General features: G+C 39.9%; 1 protein-coding gene across 3 annotated transcripts in view; it reads right to left on the bottom strand.

Annotated features, from left to right (window-relative positions):
- The window catches only part of CDH17 (cadherin 17), an 84576-nt gene extending 68479 nt beyond the window's left edge, over positions 1 to 16097 (bottom strand). The window contains exons 1-2 of one of the 3 annotated variants that reach the window (XM_023248513.2): positions 7614 to 7691; positions 4858 to 5944 (exon numbers count right to left, since the gene is read on the bottom strand). The gene's annotated coding sequence lies outside the window, so the exon portion shown is untranslated. Of the gene's footprint in view, positions 1 to 4857; positions 5945 to 7613; positions 7692 to 15909 lie in introns of those variants that run through there. The other 2 variants (XM_011291398.4, XM_023248514.2) reach the window with 2 other exon arrangements.
- Between the last annotated feature and the right edge of the window lie 386 nt (positions 16098 to 16483).

A 16483-nucleotide genomic window follows, 5' to 3' on the forward strand; every position in this document is an offset into this window, starting at 1 on the left:
TCTCCCCCTTGCAAAAAGCTAGAAAGGCAAACCTTAAATAGAGTTAGTCATCGCTCATCCTTCACAGAAAAAAAAAAAAAATGAAGCATTAAGGGCTTTGAATTCAAATAATTTACCCTGCTCAAAGGTTGAACTATGCATTTCTAAAGAACAAAGGAGGTGCAGGAGGGAAGGACTAGAAAATTTGTTTTCATAGGTGATGTGGGCAGGAAAGGATGTGACTGGACTTCATAATACTGCCAGGACCCAACAGCACCATATATCCTGTGTACCATTTCTTCCATCTCTGCACTGTATATTGCTAAGAGCCCCATAAATTATAAAGCAAGGCCAGATATGAATAAAGATCAGATTAAAAGCCTGCTCACACCATTGTTCATCAAGTGATGTTCAGATCAATCATGCCCATCTTGTCGGTCTTGCTCACAAATCTCTGGCACCAATTACATCTCTAAAGGTCTAGAAAAATCACAGGAAGATCTGACCAATTTGCACTCTTAACAAATTAGGGACCCAATTAAAGCGGCCATTAATAAGCTAGAAGTAAACAGGCAGGCATAAAAGCAGGGCCGCTGCCTCATCCTTCAGACTGATTTAGGAGGAAGGAAAGAAGAAAATGAGGGATGGACGCCCACCCCCGGGCACACAAATAGAAGCACTTTGTTCTCTCGCTAAGCTTTGTAACGTAGATATGCCAATATTTCAGTGTATGAAAATCTGGATTTACACATCTACAAAACTGCAAGTGATTATTTGTATCAATAGGTTCGTGGTCAAGATAAATGGGCTCACGAAAGATAGATGGCCTCCCCCAGGACTTAAAATGTTTTCAATTTATGTGATCAATTTAAATACAAATGACTACTGGAATCAGTCGTATTAAAGAAGAAATGAGCTCTAAGAAACATTTTGAGACATGTGCTTATGCCTATTCCTGCCTAGCTTTATTCCACCCAACACTCCCAGGAAGGGAGTAAGGGAAGGGCAGCGGGAGTGAGGAGCCCTCTCCTCAGAGTCGCACAGGATGCCCCATCCCTGAATGAGAAGGTGGTCAGGGGAGGTCAAAGGGAAGGGAGGGCCCCAATGGGCATAGATGGATGCCTAGTCATGGTGCTTGCCTGACATGTCAGGTAGGTTGGCCGTAAGACGTCAGTGTTGCTTTCCCTGCGATGTGCAGGTTGACACCTCAGAAACCCCGGGAGGCCACAAGGGAAAGATGTGCTTTCCTCCATATCTGTCAGAACATCGTAAGGGCCTTCCCTGGCCTAAAGAGGAGGCTAGGAATCATTATTTCTCATAAAAGATGGCTGAATTGCTTTTGACAAAGTGCTTTCTCATGATACAACAGTGACTTGTGTATTATGAAGGACACAGACAAGCATTTGCCAGTATAATAAAATCACACATTCTGGCCTTAGAAATTCCTTGTGAGGTAAATCTAAATTAGATTTCATCCCAATGGGTTTGGACACAGAGATTAAAACAAAACAAAACAAAACAAAAATCCCTAAAACACTTGTTGTAATACTAGCTCATTTATAAAGTAGCCCCAAGGCAAGGGTTCTCATGACAAAAATGTACAGACATGCTCAACTATAGCAGGTTCACTTTCCAATCCCTGAATTAAATCATAATTGGCGGCTGGGATGAGTCAGAGAGTAAAAGAAAAATGAATTTAATTCTATCTTAATAAAGAATACCATGCCACTATGAAATCTCTCGTGAGTTAGTTTTTTTATAGTTGAAAAAAAATTTTTTTTAATCAGCTAGCATTTTATGAGCATTTACTAAGTCAAACGCTTTGGATAACTTATTTCATTTAAATAGCACAACAATCCAGGGCACCTGGGTGGCTCGGTCAGTTAAGCGTTGGACTTTGGCTCAGGTCGTGATCTCACGGTTCACAGGTTCAAGCCCCACGTCAGGCTCTGTGCTGACAGCTCAGAGCCGGAGGCTGCTTCTGATTCTGGGTCTCCCTCTCTCTCTGCCCCTCCCCCACTCGTTCTCTGTCTCTCAAAAATAAATAAATATTAAAAAATAGTAATAATAAATTAAAAACATAAATAGCACAACAATCCTATAAGGTAGGTCCTGTTGTCATCCTATAGGGAAGGAAACTAAGCTCAGAGAGGCTGAGGAAGGGGCACCAATCTGGCTGCACAGATCAAGCACAGAACCCTCCCTAGGATGAACAGAAGAGGTGTTCATCCTTAGTTTGAACATTCTTGAAAACTACAAATCTACCATTTTGACTTCTCTTTATCTCTTTGTCAAGAACACAAGTCTTAATATTTAGAAATAATTAAAATATGGTAAGAAATTATTGATTCAGAATATCATGGACGAGAAAATTCAATATGTCAGTCTTAGAGAATCTTTTAAGAAAAAATAAGTTTTCTTTGTGCCACATACACTAACCAAGCATAGCTTGGGCTGCTATATAAGCTTAAGTGAAAAATCAACTTTTTTTTTTATTACTTCAACCACTAAGTAAACATCTGTTTTTATTACATTTATATTTACTGTACCTCAGTAAACATTGCTATTTGTTGTCACAAGTAACAAATACGTAGATAGATACTCCCGTAACAAACTGAAGTACTTTTTCCGTGTTGGATCATTGAGTAGACCACAGAATGAGCCCCAGTCTAGGGATTTCTGAATGAATGCAATTTTATGCCAACAGTTAAATCTATAGATTTTTATCCATGTAAACTAACACCCATAAAAGCACTTATTTGTGAGCCTTTGGAAAAAGAAGCAGGATGATTCATGCTCAGCTTTCCTTCTCAGAGTCACCTCTCTTAACATGGAAGAAAAGTGGGGGTGCATTCTCCTTTTCAGGGACTTCTAAGTTGAGTTCCTGCCATCATATATTTTGCTTTTCATAAAAGAAGGGAGGAGGCACAGGAAAGGTAACCTTCATCTTGAACAACAATGACTTTTCCCAGGGGTCACTGAGGCAAGTTTCAAAGGATGCCACACCCACTGAAAAACTTACACAGTTGACCCTTAAACAACTCAGGGGTTAGGGGCACTAAACCCCCGTGCAGTCAAAAATCTGCATACAACTTCTGACTCCCCAAAACCTTAACTACTAATAGCCTACTGTTGGCTGGAAGCCTTATGATAACAAAACCAGTCAATTAATACATATTTTCTATGTTTTATTAGATACTGTACTCTTATAGCAAAATAAGTTGGGGAAAGAAAATATAAAGAAAATTATAAAGAAGAGAAAATACATTTATAGGACTGTGCTGTATTTATTGAAAATATTTGTTCCTAAGAGAACCCACAGAGTTCAAACCCATGTTGTTCAAGCGTCAACTATATACAAAACATCAGAGGGGCTTTCAAATGCCTCTCATAAAAACATACAAACAAAAAAACAAAGCCCAATTGTTTGATCATTCTGTTATATCTTTGGATTTCATGTCCTTAGAATAGAATCTGTTGCTCTCTTGCCCAAAATGCCATTACTGTAACATTACTGTTGTTTTTCCCTAGGAAATGAAACAACAACTTTTCGGCTTGACCTGAATCATCTACTTGACCTTTTTAATGGACAGGAGAGCCAACTTTCATTGGACAGCTACCACATGGCAAGCAATGTACCAAATTCTTTACAAGCTTATCTAATTTATTCTCACAACTGCTTGGTTGGGCAAGTATCTCCATTTTATAGATGAGAAAATTAAGGTCCAGGGAGCTTAAGCAATCTGCTCAATGCCTGCTGGCTGGTAAATGATGAAACTGGCCTAACCCATCTGCCCAACCCTGAAGACTCATAAACTATATACCCTGCAATCTGCGATAAACCCTTCTCAGTGATTCTTTTTTTTCCTGGTGAGAGCTAAATGTCATCCATTTTTCTTGTCACCTAAACATGTGCTTTCTTTCTCTTTGAAAGGATTTTTCACTTGCTATCTAAGTTTTTGAAGAAAAATAAAAACAAGAAAATATCAGAAAATGTATTGCTCTTCTAATCTCCTGTTCAGCATCCCCCATCAGAGACAGCATCTGTCCCGCAAAAGTCACCCATAATAAAGAAAAAAACAAGACAGAGGCAGAGACTGGACCTTTGAAGACACAATAGGCTGTACACAACTTGACATCTCAAAATAATCACTTGTTAGCAGATGGTACATCTACCAATGAGGTGGAAAGAAACACCAAAAGCTGACCAACACATACAATAAGTCTTGCTTTCCCAAGAGTTGCTTGCAGGTCTGTCTGTTTCCAACTCTTTGTTTATTTGTTTGTTTTTGTTTTGTTTTTTGGTTGTTTTCAATTCTTATATCCAATACTTTTAAGAAAAGGGTTTCTTTTCTCCTATGCATTTCCCCTCCCCCACTGTGTCCCAGATAGTCCCAAGAATCCTAAGTTTAATCTCAGTCTCTGAGAAGTAGATAGAATGCTCATTTTTGGAAGACCACATCTGAGAGAGAACACTTTTTAAGAATGAGATTCCAATTCTAATTTCTGGAATACAAGAGCTCCAGAGCATCTTAGGTCTAGGCGCTCTTATATTTTAATCAGAAAGAATGGGTATAATACTCATTTAAACATCCCAAAACTCCATATTTTCTTTGTTTCCACTGCCAAGCTTGATTCAACCAAAGCTATTTCATTAAATTTATAAAATAGAGGCTAATGAAAAGAAACTGAGAAAGAAATTATGCTCCCTAAGCAAAACTTGTCACACCAGAAATAAGCTTCCCTTCCCTTCCCAGCTACATAGCACTCTTCAAGGAATAAATTTGTCCAGCAACTTAAGTACTCTCCCTCCACCATCTATTTTGTCATTCTTGAAGAAGTACATTATCAACATAGTTAAGACATGTCAACCCTTACCTTTCTGTAAGTAAATAACAAAATGGCCGTTAAAAGTTATTTTCTTCCATTCAGCTGTTGAGACTCTTGCTGGGGCTTGAGAATCTCCCTGGAGAACACTCCCTCCGCACTGTTCTGCTTCCCCAGCCTCTCCTTTCAGACTTCAGTCAAACATTAACCATCCTATTAGATAGGTTTTATTGACCGCAGAAGCCATCAGATGTCATAAAAGGTATCATTGTGTTCACTCCAGAAAAGAAGTGGGCTTGTACCAAAAGAAGTTAATTCATACTCAATACATCTCCAAACAAGTATCTGAACTTTTGAATGTAGAGAAGTAAATTAGAAGACAAACAGAAGCCAAAAAGGGGAAACACTCTATGTATTCAACTGCTTCTAGAGTGTGGGCTCCATGACATCGAGACTGTTTGTCCATATTTTGTACACCCAACATTTAGCATAGTGTCTGTACAGAAGGCTCAATCGACAAATTTTTGTCAATTCCATCGCAAACACAGACAGACCACAGGGATCCACGTCTGAGCAATGACGCAGTTCACGGATAACCAGCCTCAGGAGACATTAAGAAATAACTCAGAAGGTGTGACCAAAGATGCAATCTGGCAGTACCTGCTTCTGCAATTCAAGGGTCCTCTTCAAAGTCGACATGAAACAACCAGTAGTAGCCTTCCCTCCAAACACAAACAAGTCCTTATTTTTTTTCTCCACAATTGAATAGATTTACCTAAAAATCAGGTTACTTCTTCCACTCAAAATGAGGTTTCCAATTAAACAATAAAAGCCAATAGCCCCAGATTTCTTAAGTCAAGTCATCTTTTAGGCTGATTTCTGATTCCCATCCTTCAGTCGCTCTGGGAATCCACACTGAAGAGGAGAATCAATGTCACTTTTGTGTCAAATGTGTCACACTTTATCCGGTTTCTGTTGACTTTCTGATATTCATTTCTGGGCTTCTCCTGAGCTGTGTTATGCTTTCCATTTGTCTCTAGGTGTGCATCCAGTACAACCCACTGTCTAGATGGACTTCCTCCTTCTCAGATCCCTTAGGAAGCCCATGGTTGCTGTAAGCCCTATTTATCTTGAGGACCTTGAAAGTGAAACCATCTCGTCACATGCCAATGGTTAGCATATTCAGTGGATCAGCAGGTCTAGGAAAAATCCTTCTCCTTTGTCTCACAGCCAACATAACTATGTTTAAGGCAATGAGGTCAGTGAGGCTAAGCAAAATTCTTAACACCTCTGCCCTCCCATTAGTTAAATAAAATGACCTTGTTCTACAAAATCAAATAGCTCCAGCTTGTATATTTTACTTCCTGAAATCAATGACAAGATTCCACCAGCATGGCTCTAAAAGGAGTTTGCTTCTTTAGAAATTTTGAAGTAATGTATGTAAAAAGTACTTTTAAATCTATAAAGTGTTTTTTAAAAGTATATATGTATAACTTTTAGTCATTCTTTCTCAGCAATATTATATGACTATGTTCATGGCATATCAGCTTATCAGTTAAAAAATGTTTTCTCACTTAATCTTTATGACATGTCTACAAAGTAGATTCCATTTTATAGGTAGAAAACAAAAGTTTTACCTTTTATCCAAATCACACAGCTTGATTATAGAATTAGGACTCCAAACCTGGTCTGATTCAAAGCCCAACCTATTCACCACAACTATAGGATCTGTCAAATTATTTTCCTTCTAGTTCCATGTGAGTAATATGAATATCCATAGGAAGAAAGCTCCCTGTGTGACACCATTCGTGTTAGAAGATAGCCAAGTTCCCAAACAAGGCTTCCCTGTGCATTTTATGCTACTTCCAGCCTCTAGCTTCCAAGTCAGAGAATCAGATTGACTAAACTCTAAAAGGCCAAAGTCAGACATCAGAAAAATCAGGGGTGCCTGGGCGGCTCAGTCAGGTAAGGGTCCAACTCTTGATTTTGGCTCAGTTCATGATCTCATGGTTCATGGGTTCAAGCCCCACATCAGGCTCCACATGATGACAGTGTGGAGCCTGGTTGGGATTCATTCTCTCTCTCTCTCTCTCTCTCTCTCTCTCTCTCTCTCTCTCTCTCTCAAAATAAATAAATAAACTTTAAAAAAAAGTTTTTAAACAAAAAAAAACAAAAAAAAAAGAAAGAAAAGAAAAATCAACAGGTGATTGCATGTCTGAATTATAAAGGCTTTTCCTGTGCTTTCCAGGATAACAGGTTAGCAAGGTTCTTATAATTTATAAAGTTGTCTGAATTTTATCATTCTATATGTTCTGCCCTGTGTTTTGGGATGAATACCATGGCATGTTAGGGAATTCATTTTCGTGCAAACATGAAACATTGTTAGTTCAGTAGTTTAATACTGACTCAATAATAAGGGGAATAAAGAAAATTTAATTGGTAAATTACTGATTGCCTTTATCAGAGAGAAGGAGATATAAAATGATTTATATGATGGAAACGTGCACAAATGAAAAAAGTGGGCAGATACTTCTAACTAATAGATTGATGGTGTTTAAAACATTTTAGCACTTTTGTCTATAATAATGTTTTAACCATTCCTTTAATGCTAGCCCTAGAAAATGTACAAATAGTGTTCTAGTTTATAGACAATGTTAGTTAACAAGGAATAACTAACATTGGATAGCCTCCTGTGAGAAGTAAGAGAGATGATTCATGTGCTGTCCAGTTAACAGTAGGTTTACAACCTACTGGAAATATGTACAACCCCCCCCCCCCAAACACACACACACAATGGAGTCCCAAACCTTCAGACACTTCACTTCCTCGTTCTTCTTCTTCCCCTCTCCATTTTGTGGGCTTCTTTTCACGGGCTTTGCAATGAGCATGGACCTTTTTATGGGCTTTGCAATGAGCATGCGCCGAAGAATAAAGGGAGGAGGGACTAAAAGTCTCTGCCTTACCTCAGAGAATGTACGTTTGTTCCAATCAGACTACTTTTTTCCTTACATGGGCATAGGTGATATCTGGGTAAAGCTGTAAGCTCTGTAGTACTCAGCCAATGAGGAATCAGGGGAGGGACTTGCACTCTAGGAGATAAATTGCCTGCTGTGAGTGCCCCAAATGTGCCTGTCCATCAGACACCGGCTCTTGCAAGTCCGTTGATTAAACCCTTGCCTCACCGTGCTCCTAGTCCTTGCGTCCCTCCTTTGATTGGGTCAGTGGGCTTATCTCTCACACCTGCTAGATAAAAAGTCCATGATAATTTGGAATTATTCTTAAAATTCAAAGTATGTCACATTTCTAATATTTTTATTCTTGAAATCTCAAAGTAAATGAAATCTCTGAATTCTAAGTTTTTCCACTTATTATGCACTTGCATTTTAACATCTTTTTCTGTGTGTTACATAGCAGATATTTTGAGAACATTTATCACATGTTTATCAACACACAAACCTCACCGAACAGAAGCGTATAAAAATATTTTTATTTATTTATTTATTTTTGGGATAGAGAGAGACAGAGCATGAACGGGGGAGGGGCAGAGAGAGAGGGAGACACAGAATCGGAAACAGGCTCCAGGCTCCGAGCCATCAGCCTAGAGCCTGACACGGGGCTCGAACTCACGGACCGCGAGATCGTGACCTGACTGAAGTCGGACGCTCAACCAACTGCGCCACCCAGGCGCCCCTAAAAATATTTTTGAATTACTTATTTAGTATCTGTCTTGCTCTTGTTAACTTAATGATGGCACAAACTTTGTCTTCCGTAGGCACTCAGTAAGTACTTTTTAGAATCAAAATCATTTCAGTTATTAATTCAAATGTTCAGGATTGCATTCAGAGTCAACCAAGCCTCATGGGAACCCACCCAAATGGATGATTTTGCACCTCCTCAAACCAATATTTTACACCTTTTGTTTCACGTTTATTTAGTGAAACAAGGTGAAACTAATCTTCTGGTAGGGAATATTTTAGGTTGAAGCAAAGTTTTCCCTAGTTAATTTCACTGGCCAGGACAGTGTCCATTTTCTGATACATTTAAGCAACACGACTCTCCTTTATGCAGCCCTTAATACTTGTCTCTGGGCTTGTTTGAGTCTTGGTTTTTTGTGTTGTTGCTGTTGTTTACAGTGTCAGGGGAGGGGGGTAATTTCCCAAAGCAGAACACTTTAAGGAACCATTAAATGATTTAAGACTCAGCTCAAATAAATCACTAGTTCCCAGTTAGAAACACTAAACCATACATAACTCTGTTGCAAAATCTTAGCTGACAGCCACCTGTGCTCATCCTAAAAATATTCAATAATATTCAAAAAATATTCAAAAAAGACAGTTTGAGGTTAACAAAGGTTTTTTCCCCTCACTACTTTGACTGAAGTGGACCCAGTTTTCAGCTGTTTATTCCAGGAATATTTTAACTCCATCTATAGATGGTTACTCTAGGCAACTGCCCAGTAGACAAGGTTCTTAATCTGGCTCTAGTTACCAGTGTCATGAAATTGTTAAAGAATCTTATGAATGGAACAGTTAGTAAATATCCCTATCATCAGCTGTACAGTGGGCAAATGTCTTCTAGAGCTTTCTAAACCCAGAGAGTTTATTAAAACTTGGCTTTACACCATGAGATCCCAATTCAGTAGGTCCAGAATACATCCCAGGGATGAACATTTTTGAAACACTCTGGATTTCTGATGCAGGTGATCATGTGGATCCTTCTGTGAGAAACACAAGCTTAGGGATTTGTGCTTTATCTGTCAGTACATATTCTTTAGCAAAGCCTGAGCTTGAAATTAATTCCCCCCCCCCCCCACTATTTAGGATCCATTTCTGCAGGATCTGTCTCAAACAATGACGCAGTTGGTTTGATATTGTACATGCGAACTGGATCAAGCACAGATACGCACATCTTCCCTTAGACACTTTTTCTCAGTCTACAGATCCTTTTATTTGACCTCGGATTTTCTTTATATTTTTTTCAGATTTTCTTTAAATTCCAAGAAGTTACAATAATCTTGTTGGTTTTCTAAGACCTATCTCTATCTCTCTGATCAGATTTCACCAACGTGAGTCTTTGCTCACATTCAGTTCACCTTTCAGACTATAGCATCTGGTTTCCACCTTCCCTATCCCACTGAAACTACACTCACCAAGGTGACTAAAAACTTCTTCATAGGGGCTCCTGGGTGGCTCAGTCAGTTAAGTATCCAATTCTTGATTTCAGCTCAGGTCATGATCTCACGGTTCATGGGATCAGGTTCTGCACTGCCAGCATGGAGCCTGCTAAAATTCAATCTCACTCCCTCTCTCTCTCTCTCTCTCTCTCCCCTCCCTTGCTCTCTCTCTCTCTCTCTCTCTCAAAACAAATAAATAAAGTTTTAAAAAATAATTTAAAAACTTCGTAATAATCAGAGATACTCTCCAATCTGCACCTTACCAAACTTCTCCCAACATTTGATGCTATCATATGTTTTCCCTAAATCGCCCTTTCTCCATGGTTTCCTCTTTCCTGGTTTTTCTTCTACCTCTCAAGCCAGTCCCTTCTGACCCCATTTGTAGGCTCATCAGACTCCCAGGTTATCTTGCCTTGTCACTCACTCTAAGAGATTGGATCTGCTCCTGTCTACATGCCAAAGACTCAAGTGTCTCTCTCTGCCCAGACCTCTCCCTTGGCCTGGGCTTCAGTCTTTTATAACCAACCACCTCTTACCACCCATATGCAGAACAAACTCAACACAGTCAAAATTAGCCTCACTATATTAATTCCTCCCAAACTGATCTTCCTGGGACACCACTCCTTCATGTCAGCCCTGGCAGTCATCAAGTCTCAGCCAGTAAGTGCTGTGATTGATTAGTAATCTCTATCATAGGTATAAATAAGAGACTGGCAATGGATATGCCTGGGATTCACCAATCTTTCCTAAGAGGATTCTGTAGCCTGGATACTAGGAGCTCAGTAAATATCAGTTTCCATTCTCTGTTTGTGGATCTCTCATTAGATGCTGAAACATCGGGATTGCCTCTGAAAATTTTGTCCTTAAGTATTTCCTGGCGGGGGGGGGGGGGGAGGGGGGAATAGTCTTTTCAACAAATGGTAATGAAACAACTGGTTATCCACATGCAGAAGAATGAAGTCAGACCCCTACCTCATACAAGTCAGAAAAATTAACTCAAAATGGATCAAAGATTTTTTTTAATTTTTTTTAATGTTTTATTTATTTCTGAGACAGAGAGAGATAGAGCATGAGCAGGGGAGGGGCAGAGAGAGAGGGAGACACAGAATCCAAAATGGGCTCCAGGCTCTGAGCTGTCAGCACAGAGCCTGACGTGGGGCTTGAACTCACAGACCACAAGATCATGACCTGAGCCGAAGTTGGATGCTCAACCGACTGAGCCACCCAGGCGCCCCTGGATCAAAAATTTAAATGTAAGAGCTAAAATTATAATTATAAAAGTCTTAGGAGAAAACAGTGGTAAATCTTCATGACCTTGGATTTGTCAATGGCTTCTCAAATATGACATCAAAAACACAAGCAACAATAGAAAAAAGCAAATTAGACTTTTTCAAAATTAAGAATTTTTGCTTCAAAGAACAGTATTAAGAAAGTGAAAAGAGGGGCACCTGGGTGGCTCAGTTGGTTAAATGACCAACTCGGTTTTGGCTCAGGTCATGATCTCATGTTTTGTGGGTTTGAGCCCCATGTTGGGCTTCATGCTCACAGAGCAGAGCCTGCTTGGGATTCTCTCTCTCACTCTGTCTCTGCCCCGCCCCCACTCACTCTCTGTCTCTCTCCCTCAAAAATAAATAAATAAACAAAATTTTTAAAAAGAAAAGAAAGTGAAAAGAACTCACATAATGGGAGAAAATACTGCAAATCTCATATTTAAGAAGGGAATTATATCTAGTGTACACTAAAAAAAAACAAAAAACCTTACAATCAAAACTCAATCAAAAGTGGACAAAGGATTTGAACAGAAACTGTTTTAAAGAAGGTACACAAATAGCCAACATGAACATGAACTGAAGCTCACCATCATTACGCATATGCAAAATGTAAATCAAAACCACAAGATGCTACTTCGCACCCAGTACGACAGCTGTACTAAAAAAGGCAGGGGCGGGGCACCCAGGTGGCTCAGTTGGTTAAGCATCTGACTCCTGGTTTCGGCTCAGGTCATGACCTCAAGTTTCATGAGTTTGAGCCCCCCATCAGACTCCAAGCTGACAGTGAAAAGCCTGCTTGAGAGTCTCTCTCTCCCTCTCTCTTTTATCTCTCTTTCTCTCTTTCTCTCTCTCTCTCAGAATAAATAAACTTAAAACAATAAAAAGGCAGATCACAACAAGTATTGGAAAGGAGGGAGAGGAGTCAGAATCTCCCACTTCTAGTGGGAATGTAAAATGATACAGCAACTTTGGAAAACAATGATGGATATTTTCTCAAAAAGTTAAACATAGAGCTACCATTTGACCCAGCAATTTCATTCCTACGTATCTATCCAAGAGAGATGAAAATGTATGTCCACACAAAAGCGGACAAAAGCACATGAATGTCCACAGCAGTATTTTTCATAATAGTCAAAAGTGAAAACAACCCAAATGTCCATTGACTGATGACTGGATAAACAAAGTGTGGTACATCCAGATAATTGAATATTATTCATCCCTAAAAAGGAATGAAGTACTGACATGTGGTATAACATGGATGAACACTGAAAACATTTTGCTGTGTAAAAGAATCCAGACCTTTGAGGTCAAGTACAATTAATGGTTGCCTGGGGCCAGGGCATGGGGCATGAGGCTAGAGAGTTATAACAAAAGGGTACGGGGTTTCTTTTACTGGTGATAAAAATGTTCTAAAATCCATTGCAATGTAGCACCAGCATTCTTCTCAGAGCTAGAACAAACAATCCCAAAATATGTATGGAACCGCAAAAGATCCCAAATAGCCAAAGTAATGTTAAAAAAGAAAACCAAATCTGGAGGCATCACAATCCTGGACTTTACCCTCTACTACAAAGTTGTAATCATCAAGACAGTATGGTATTGCCACAAAAACAGACACATAGACCAATGGAATAGAATGGAGGACACAGAATTTGACCCACAAATGTATGGCCAATTAATCTTTGACAATGCAGGAAAGAGTATCCAATGGAAAAAAGATGGTCTCTTTAGCAAATGGTGCTGGGAGAACTGGACAGCAACATGCGGAAGAATGAAACTGGACCACTTTCTTACACCATACACAAAAATAAACTCAAAATTCATGAAAGACCTAAGTGTGAGACAGGAAACCATCAGAACCCTAGAGGAGAAAATAGGCAACAACCTCTCTGACCTCGGCTGCAGCAACTTCTTACTCAACATCTCTCCAAAGACAAAGGAAATAAAAGCAAAAATGAACTATTGAGACCTCATGGAGATAAAAGGCTCTGCGCAGCAAAGGAAACAATCAACAAAACTAAAAGGCAACTGATGGAATGGGAGAAGATATTTGCAAATGACATATCAGATAAAGGGTTAGTATCCAAAATCTGTAAAGAACTTACCAAACTCAAAACCCGAAAAACAAATAATCCAGTGAAGAAATGGGCAGAAGACATGAATAGACGCTTCTCCAAAGAAGACATCCAGATGGCTAATAGACACGCGAAAATATGCTCAATGTTGCTCATCTTGAGGGAAATACAAATCAAAACCACATTAAGATATCACCCCACACCGGTCAGAATCGCTAAAATTAACAACACAGGAAATAGCAGATGTTGACGAGGATGTGGAGAAACAGGAACCCTCTTGCCCTGTTGGTGGGAATGCAAACTGGTGCAGCCACTGTGGAAAACAGTATGGAGGTTCCTTAAGAAGTTAAAAATGGTTACAAATTACCCTATGACCCAGCAATTGCACTACTAGGTGTTTATCCAAAGGATACAGGAGTGCTGATGCATAGGAGCACATGTATCCCAGTGTTTATAGAAGCTCTATTGACAATAGCCAAATTATGGAAAGAGCCCAAATCTCCATTAACTGATGAATGGATAAAGAAGATGTGGTTTATATTTACAATGGAATACTACTTGGCAATGAGAAAGAATGAAATCTTGCCATTTGTAACAATGTGGATGGAACTGGAGGGTATTATGCTAAGTGAAATAAGTCAAAGACAGAAATCATATGCTTTCCACTCATATGTGGAATTTGAGAAACTTAACAGAGGACTATGGAGGAAGGAAAAGGGAAAAAATAGTTACAAACAGAGAGGGAGGCAAACCATAAGAGACTCTTAAATACAGAGAACAGACTGAGGGTTGATGGGTGGGGGGCAGGGAATGGGTGGTGGGAAGTGAGGCGGGCACTTGTTGGGATGAGCACTGGGTGTTGTATGTAAGCAATGAATCATGGGAATCTACTCCCGAAGCCAAGAGCACACAGTATACACTGTATGTTGGCTAACTTGACAATAAATTATATTTTAAAAAAAGAAAGAAAGAAATTTAAAATAAATAAATAAACAAAAAAATAAAATAAAATAAAATTCATTGCAATGATGGCTTCACAATTCTATAAATATACTAAAAACTGTTGAACTCTATGCTGAATTTTATGGCATATGAATTTTATCTCAATAAATGTGTTACCAAAAAAAGGAAGTTTTCCCTGCAACCAATCCCACCCTATTCAAGACTTAGGCTAAACACTTTCAGTCACCTCAATCCAGTCCCTTTGAAACAGATCATTTGTGTTCTATCGTCACAGGTATTTGGGAATGTTTTAATCATTTTATTTTTGCTTAAATATATTTGTTTTACTTATTAGTTTATCTCTTCTTATAGGTTTTCCTTTTTATAATGTGAATAAAAGCATTTCCCTACTTGAAGATTATCTTTGCCCTGAGCAAAGAAGAAAGGAGGAAACAACCATGTGACCACAGAGCCCTTGGGTCTGTTTCTTAGTGTTTCAGCTCAGCCAGTTCAACACTGGATAAACCTCTGATCTCACCGCCTGCCTTTCTAGGCGCCTAAACCTAGTTACTTGAGAAATAAAGAGGAGAAAATTTTCTTCTCCTTGGTGTTCCCGCTTGGGATCACATTAAGCCTAGCCTCAGTAAAAACCCAGGAGAATTTCTGGAAAAGCCTTGTTATCTTAAGTCTGGAATTTTCCAGGTGCTATATGAGAAAGTACAGGAACTGAAATCTCACATCTATGAGAAATACAGGAACTGAAATCAATCTTCACTGAATTCCCCTGCTGAAGCCCAGTCCATGCGAGCAGCCCACAGTGCAGAGGGAGGAGGTAAAGATGGAATCTACTGGAGACCGAATCTCTGGCCTCATCAGCAAGTGCTCAGGGCACCAGATCTCCCTTCTAGCAAAGCATGCAGAAGGCCCAGCAGAGCATCCTTAACTAAATGGCTGGAGTCCCGCTTACCCACCGGCCCCTCGGCCCCTTGTTTAAATCCGATTGGCTTGACCAGCATCTCACAGAGGTGGCCCCTCTTCCCAGTGCTGCTCCCTAATCAAGAGACACAGGGAATTGCCTGAAACCGGGACTGTTTCCAAGCAGATTTACAAGACAGAAGGGGCAATACCTTCCCTAAGTTACCACTTAATACGAAAGAAAACCAGTAACAGTTAACAACACAGGGCTTGACAAAAAGTTAACCAAACCCACCACTTTTTTTTAACCCCCTGAAAGAGTTTTCTAAATACAAATAATTAGTGCAGGGGTTCACAAACATGGCTACACTGAATCACAGGGATTCTGATCTGTTGGTCTTTGGTGAAACCCGACAGCAATCCTTTTTAAAGTTCTCCTAGGTGCCCAGGCACAGCTGAGGTGAAGAACCGGGCCCATTTCTAATTGCTCTCTATATGATATCATTTCATCTTTGCAGCAACCCTGTGAGGTAGCTATTATTATTACTCTACAAAAAAAACAATTTTTTTTTTGAGGGACAAAAAAGGTAAAAATAGACGCTCCACGGTTTGAATCCAGGTAAGAGTAGGGGAGAAAAAAATCCAAGCACTTAAGAGCTTGCCATTGCTGAGCTCAAGTTACAGCCTGCAGACCCCGCCACCCCGTCTCCCTCCCGGCCCTACTTACCCACGAACACCCTGGAAACAGGGTGGCTCCAGTTCACCAAGAAGCTTGATCAGCTCACAGATCCACAGCCAAAAGAGCAATACTTTCACCCCAATACCATTCCCACCAGCTCTCCCTCCCACGCCACATTTCCTGACTCACTTCCCTGGGAATTCTATCCCAGCTGAGCAACCTGCCCGGGTACCATCTCCATTAACAGCAACACCAACCACTTTATCCCGTTGAGCATATTCCACCCAAATTTTCCCCCTGCTGATAGCCTCCCAGGGTTCCTCCTGCCCTCCCTTGTCATGGAGCAAAAAAGCATCACCTGGCCGCTTCAGAATCGGTTGCTGTCTTTCAATTGCTCTGGAGGAAGGTCACCCTCTCTCAGAGCTAATTAGGAAGTGGTTAGCTTTGCTGTAGCTCAGCTCAGACAAGTCAGGCCTAATGACCAATATTGCTCAAGGAGTTCTACGTAAACACTGGGCACACCTTGCCCCTAGCAGTAACTGAATTATCCCTGGCTCAGGGGGCTTTCTAAAATGTACCCTCCCCTCAAAATACACATCAAAACCACAAAGATATACCAACT

Source organism: Felis catus, chromosome F2 (genome assembly GCF_018350175.1).
Source record: "Felis catus isolate Fca126 chromosome F2, F.catus_Fca126_mat1.0, whole genome shotgun sequence".
Taxonomy (NCBI): Eukaryota; Metazoa; Chordata; class Mammalia; order Carnivora; family Felidae; genus Felis; species Felis catus.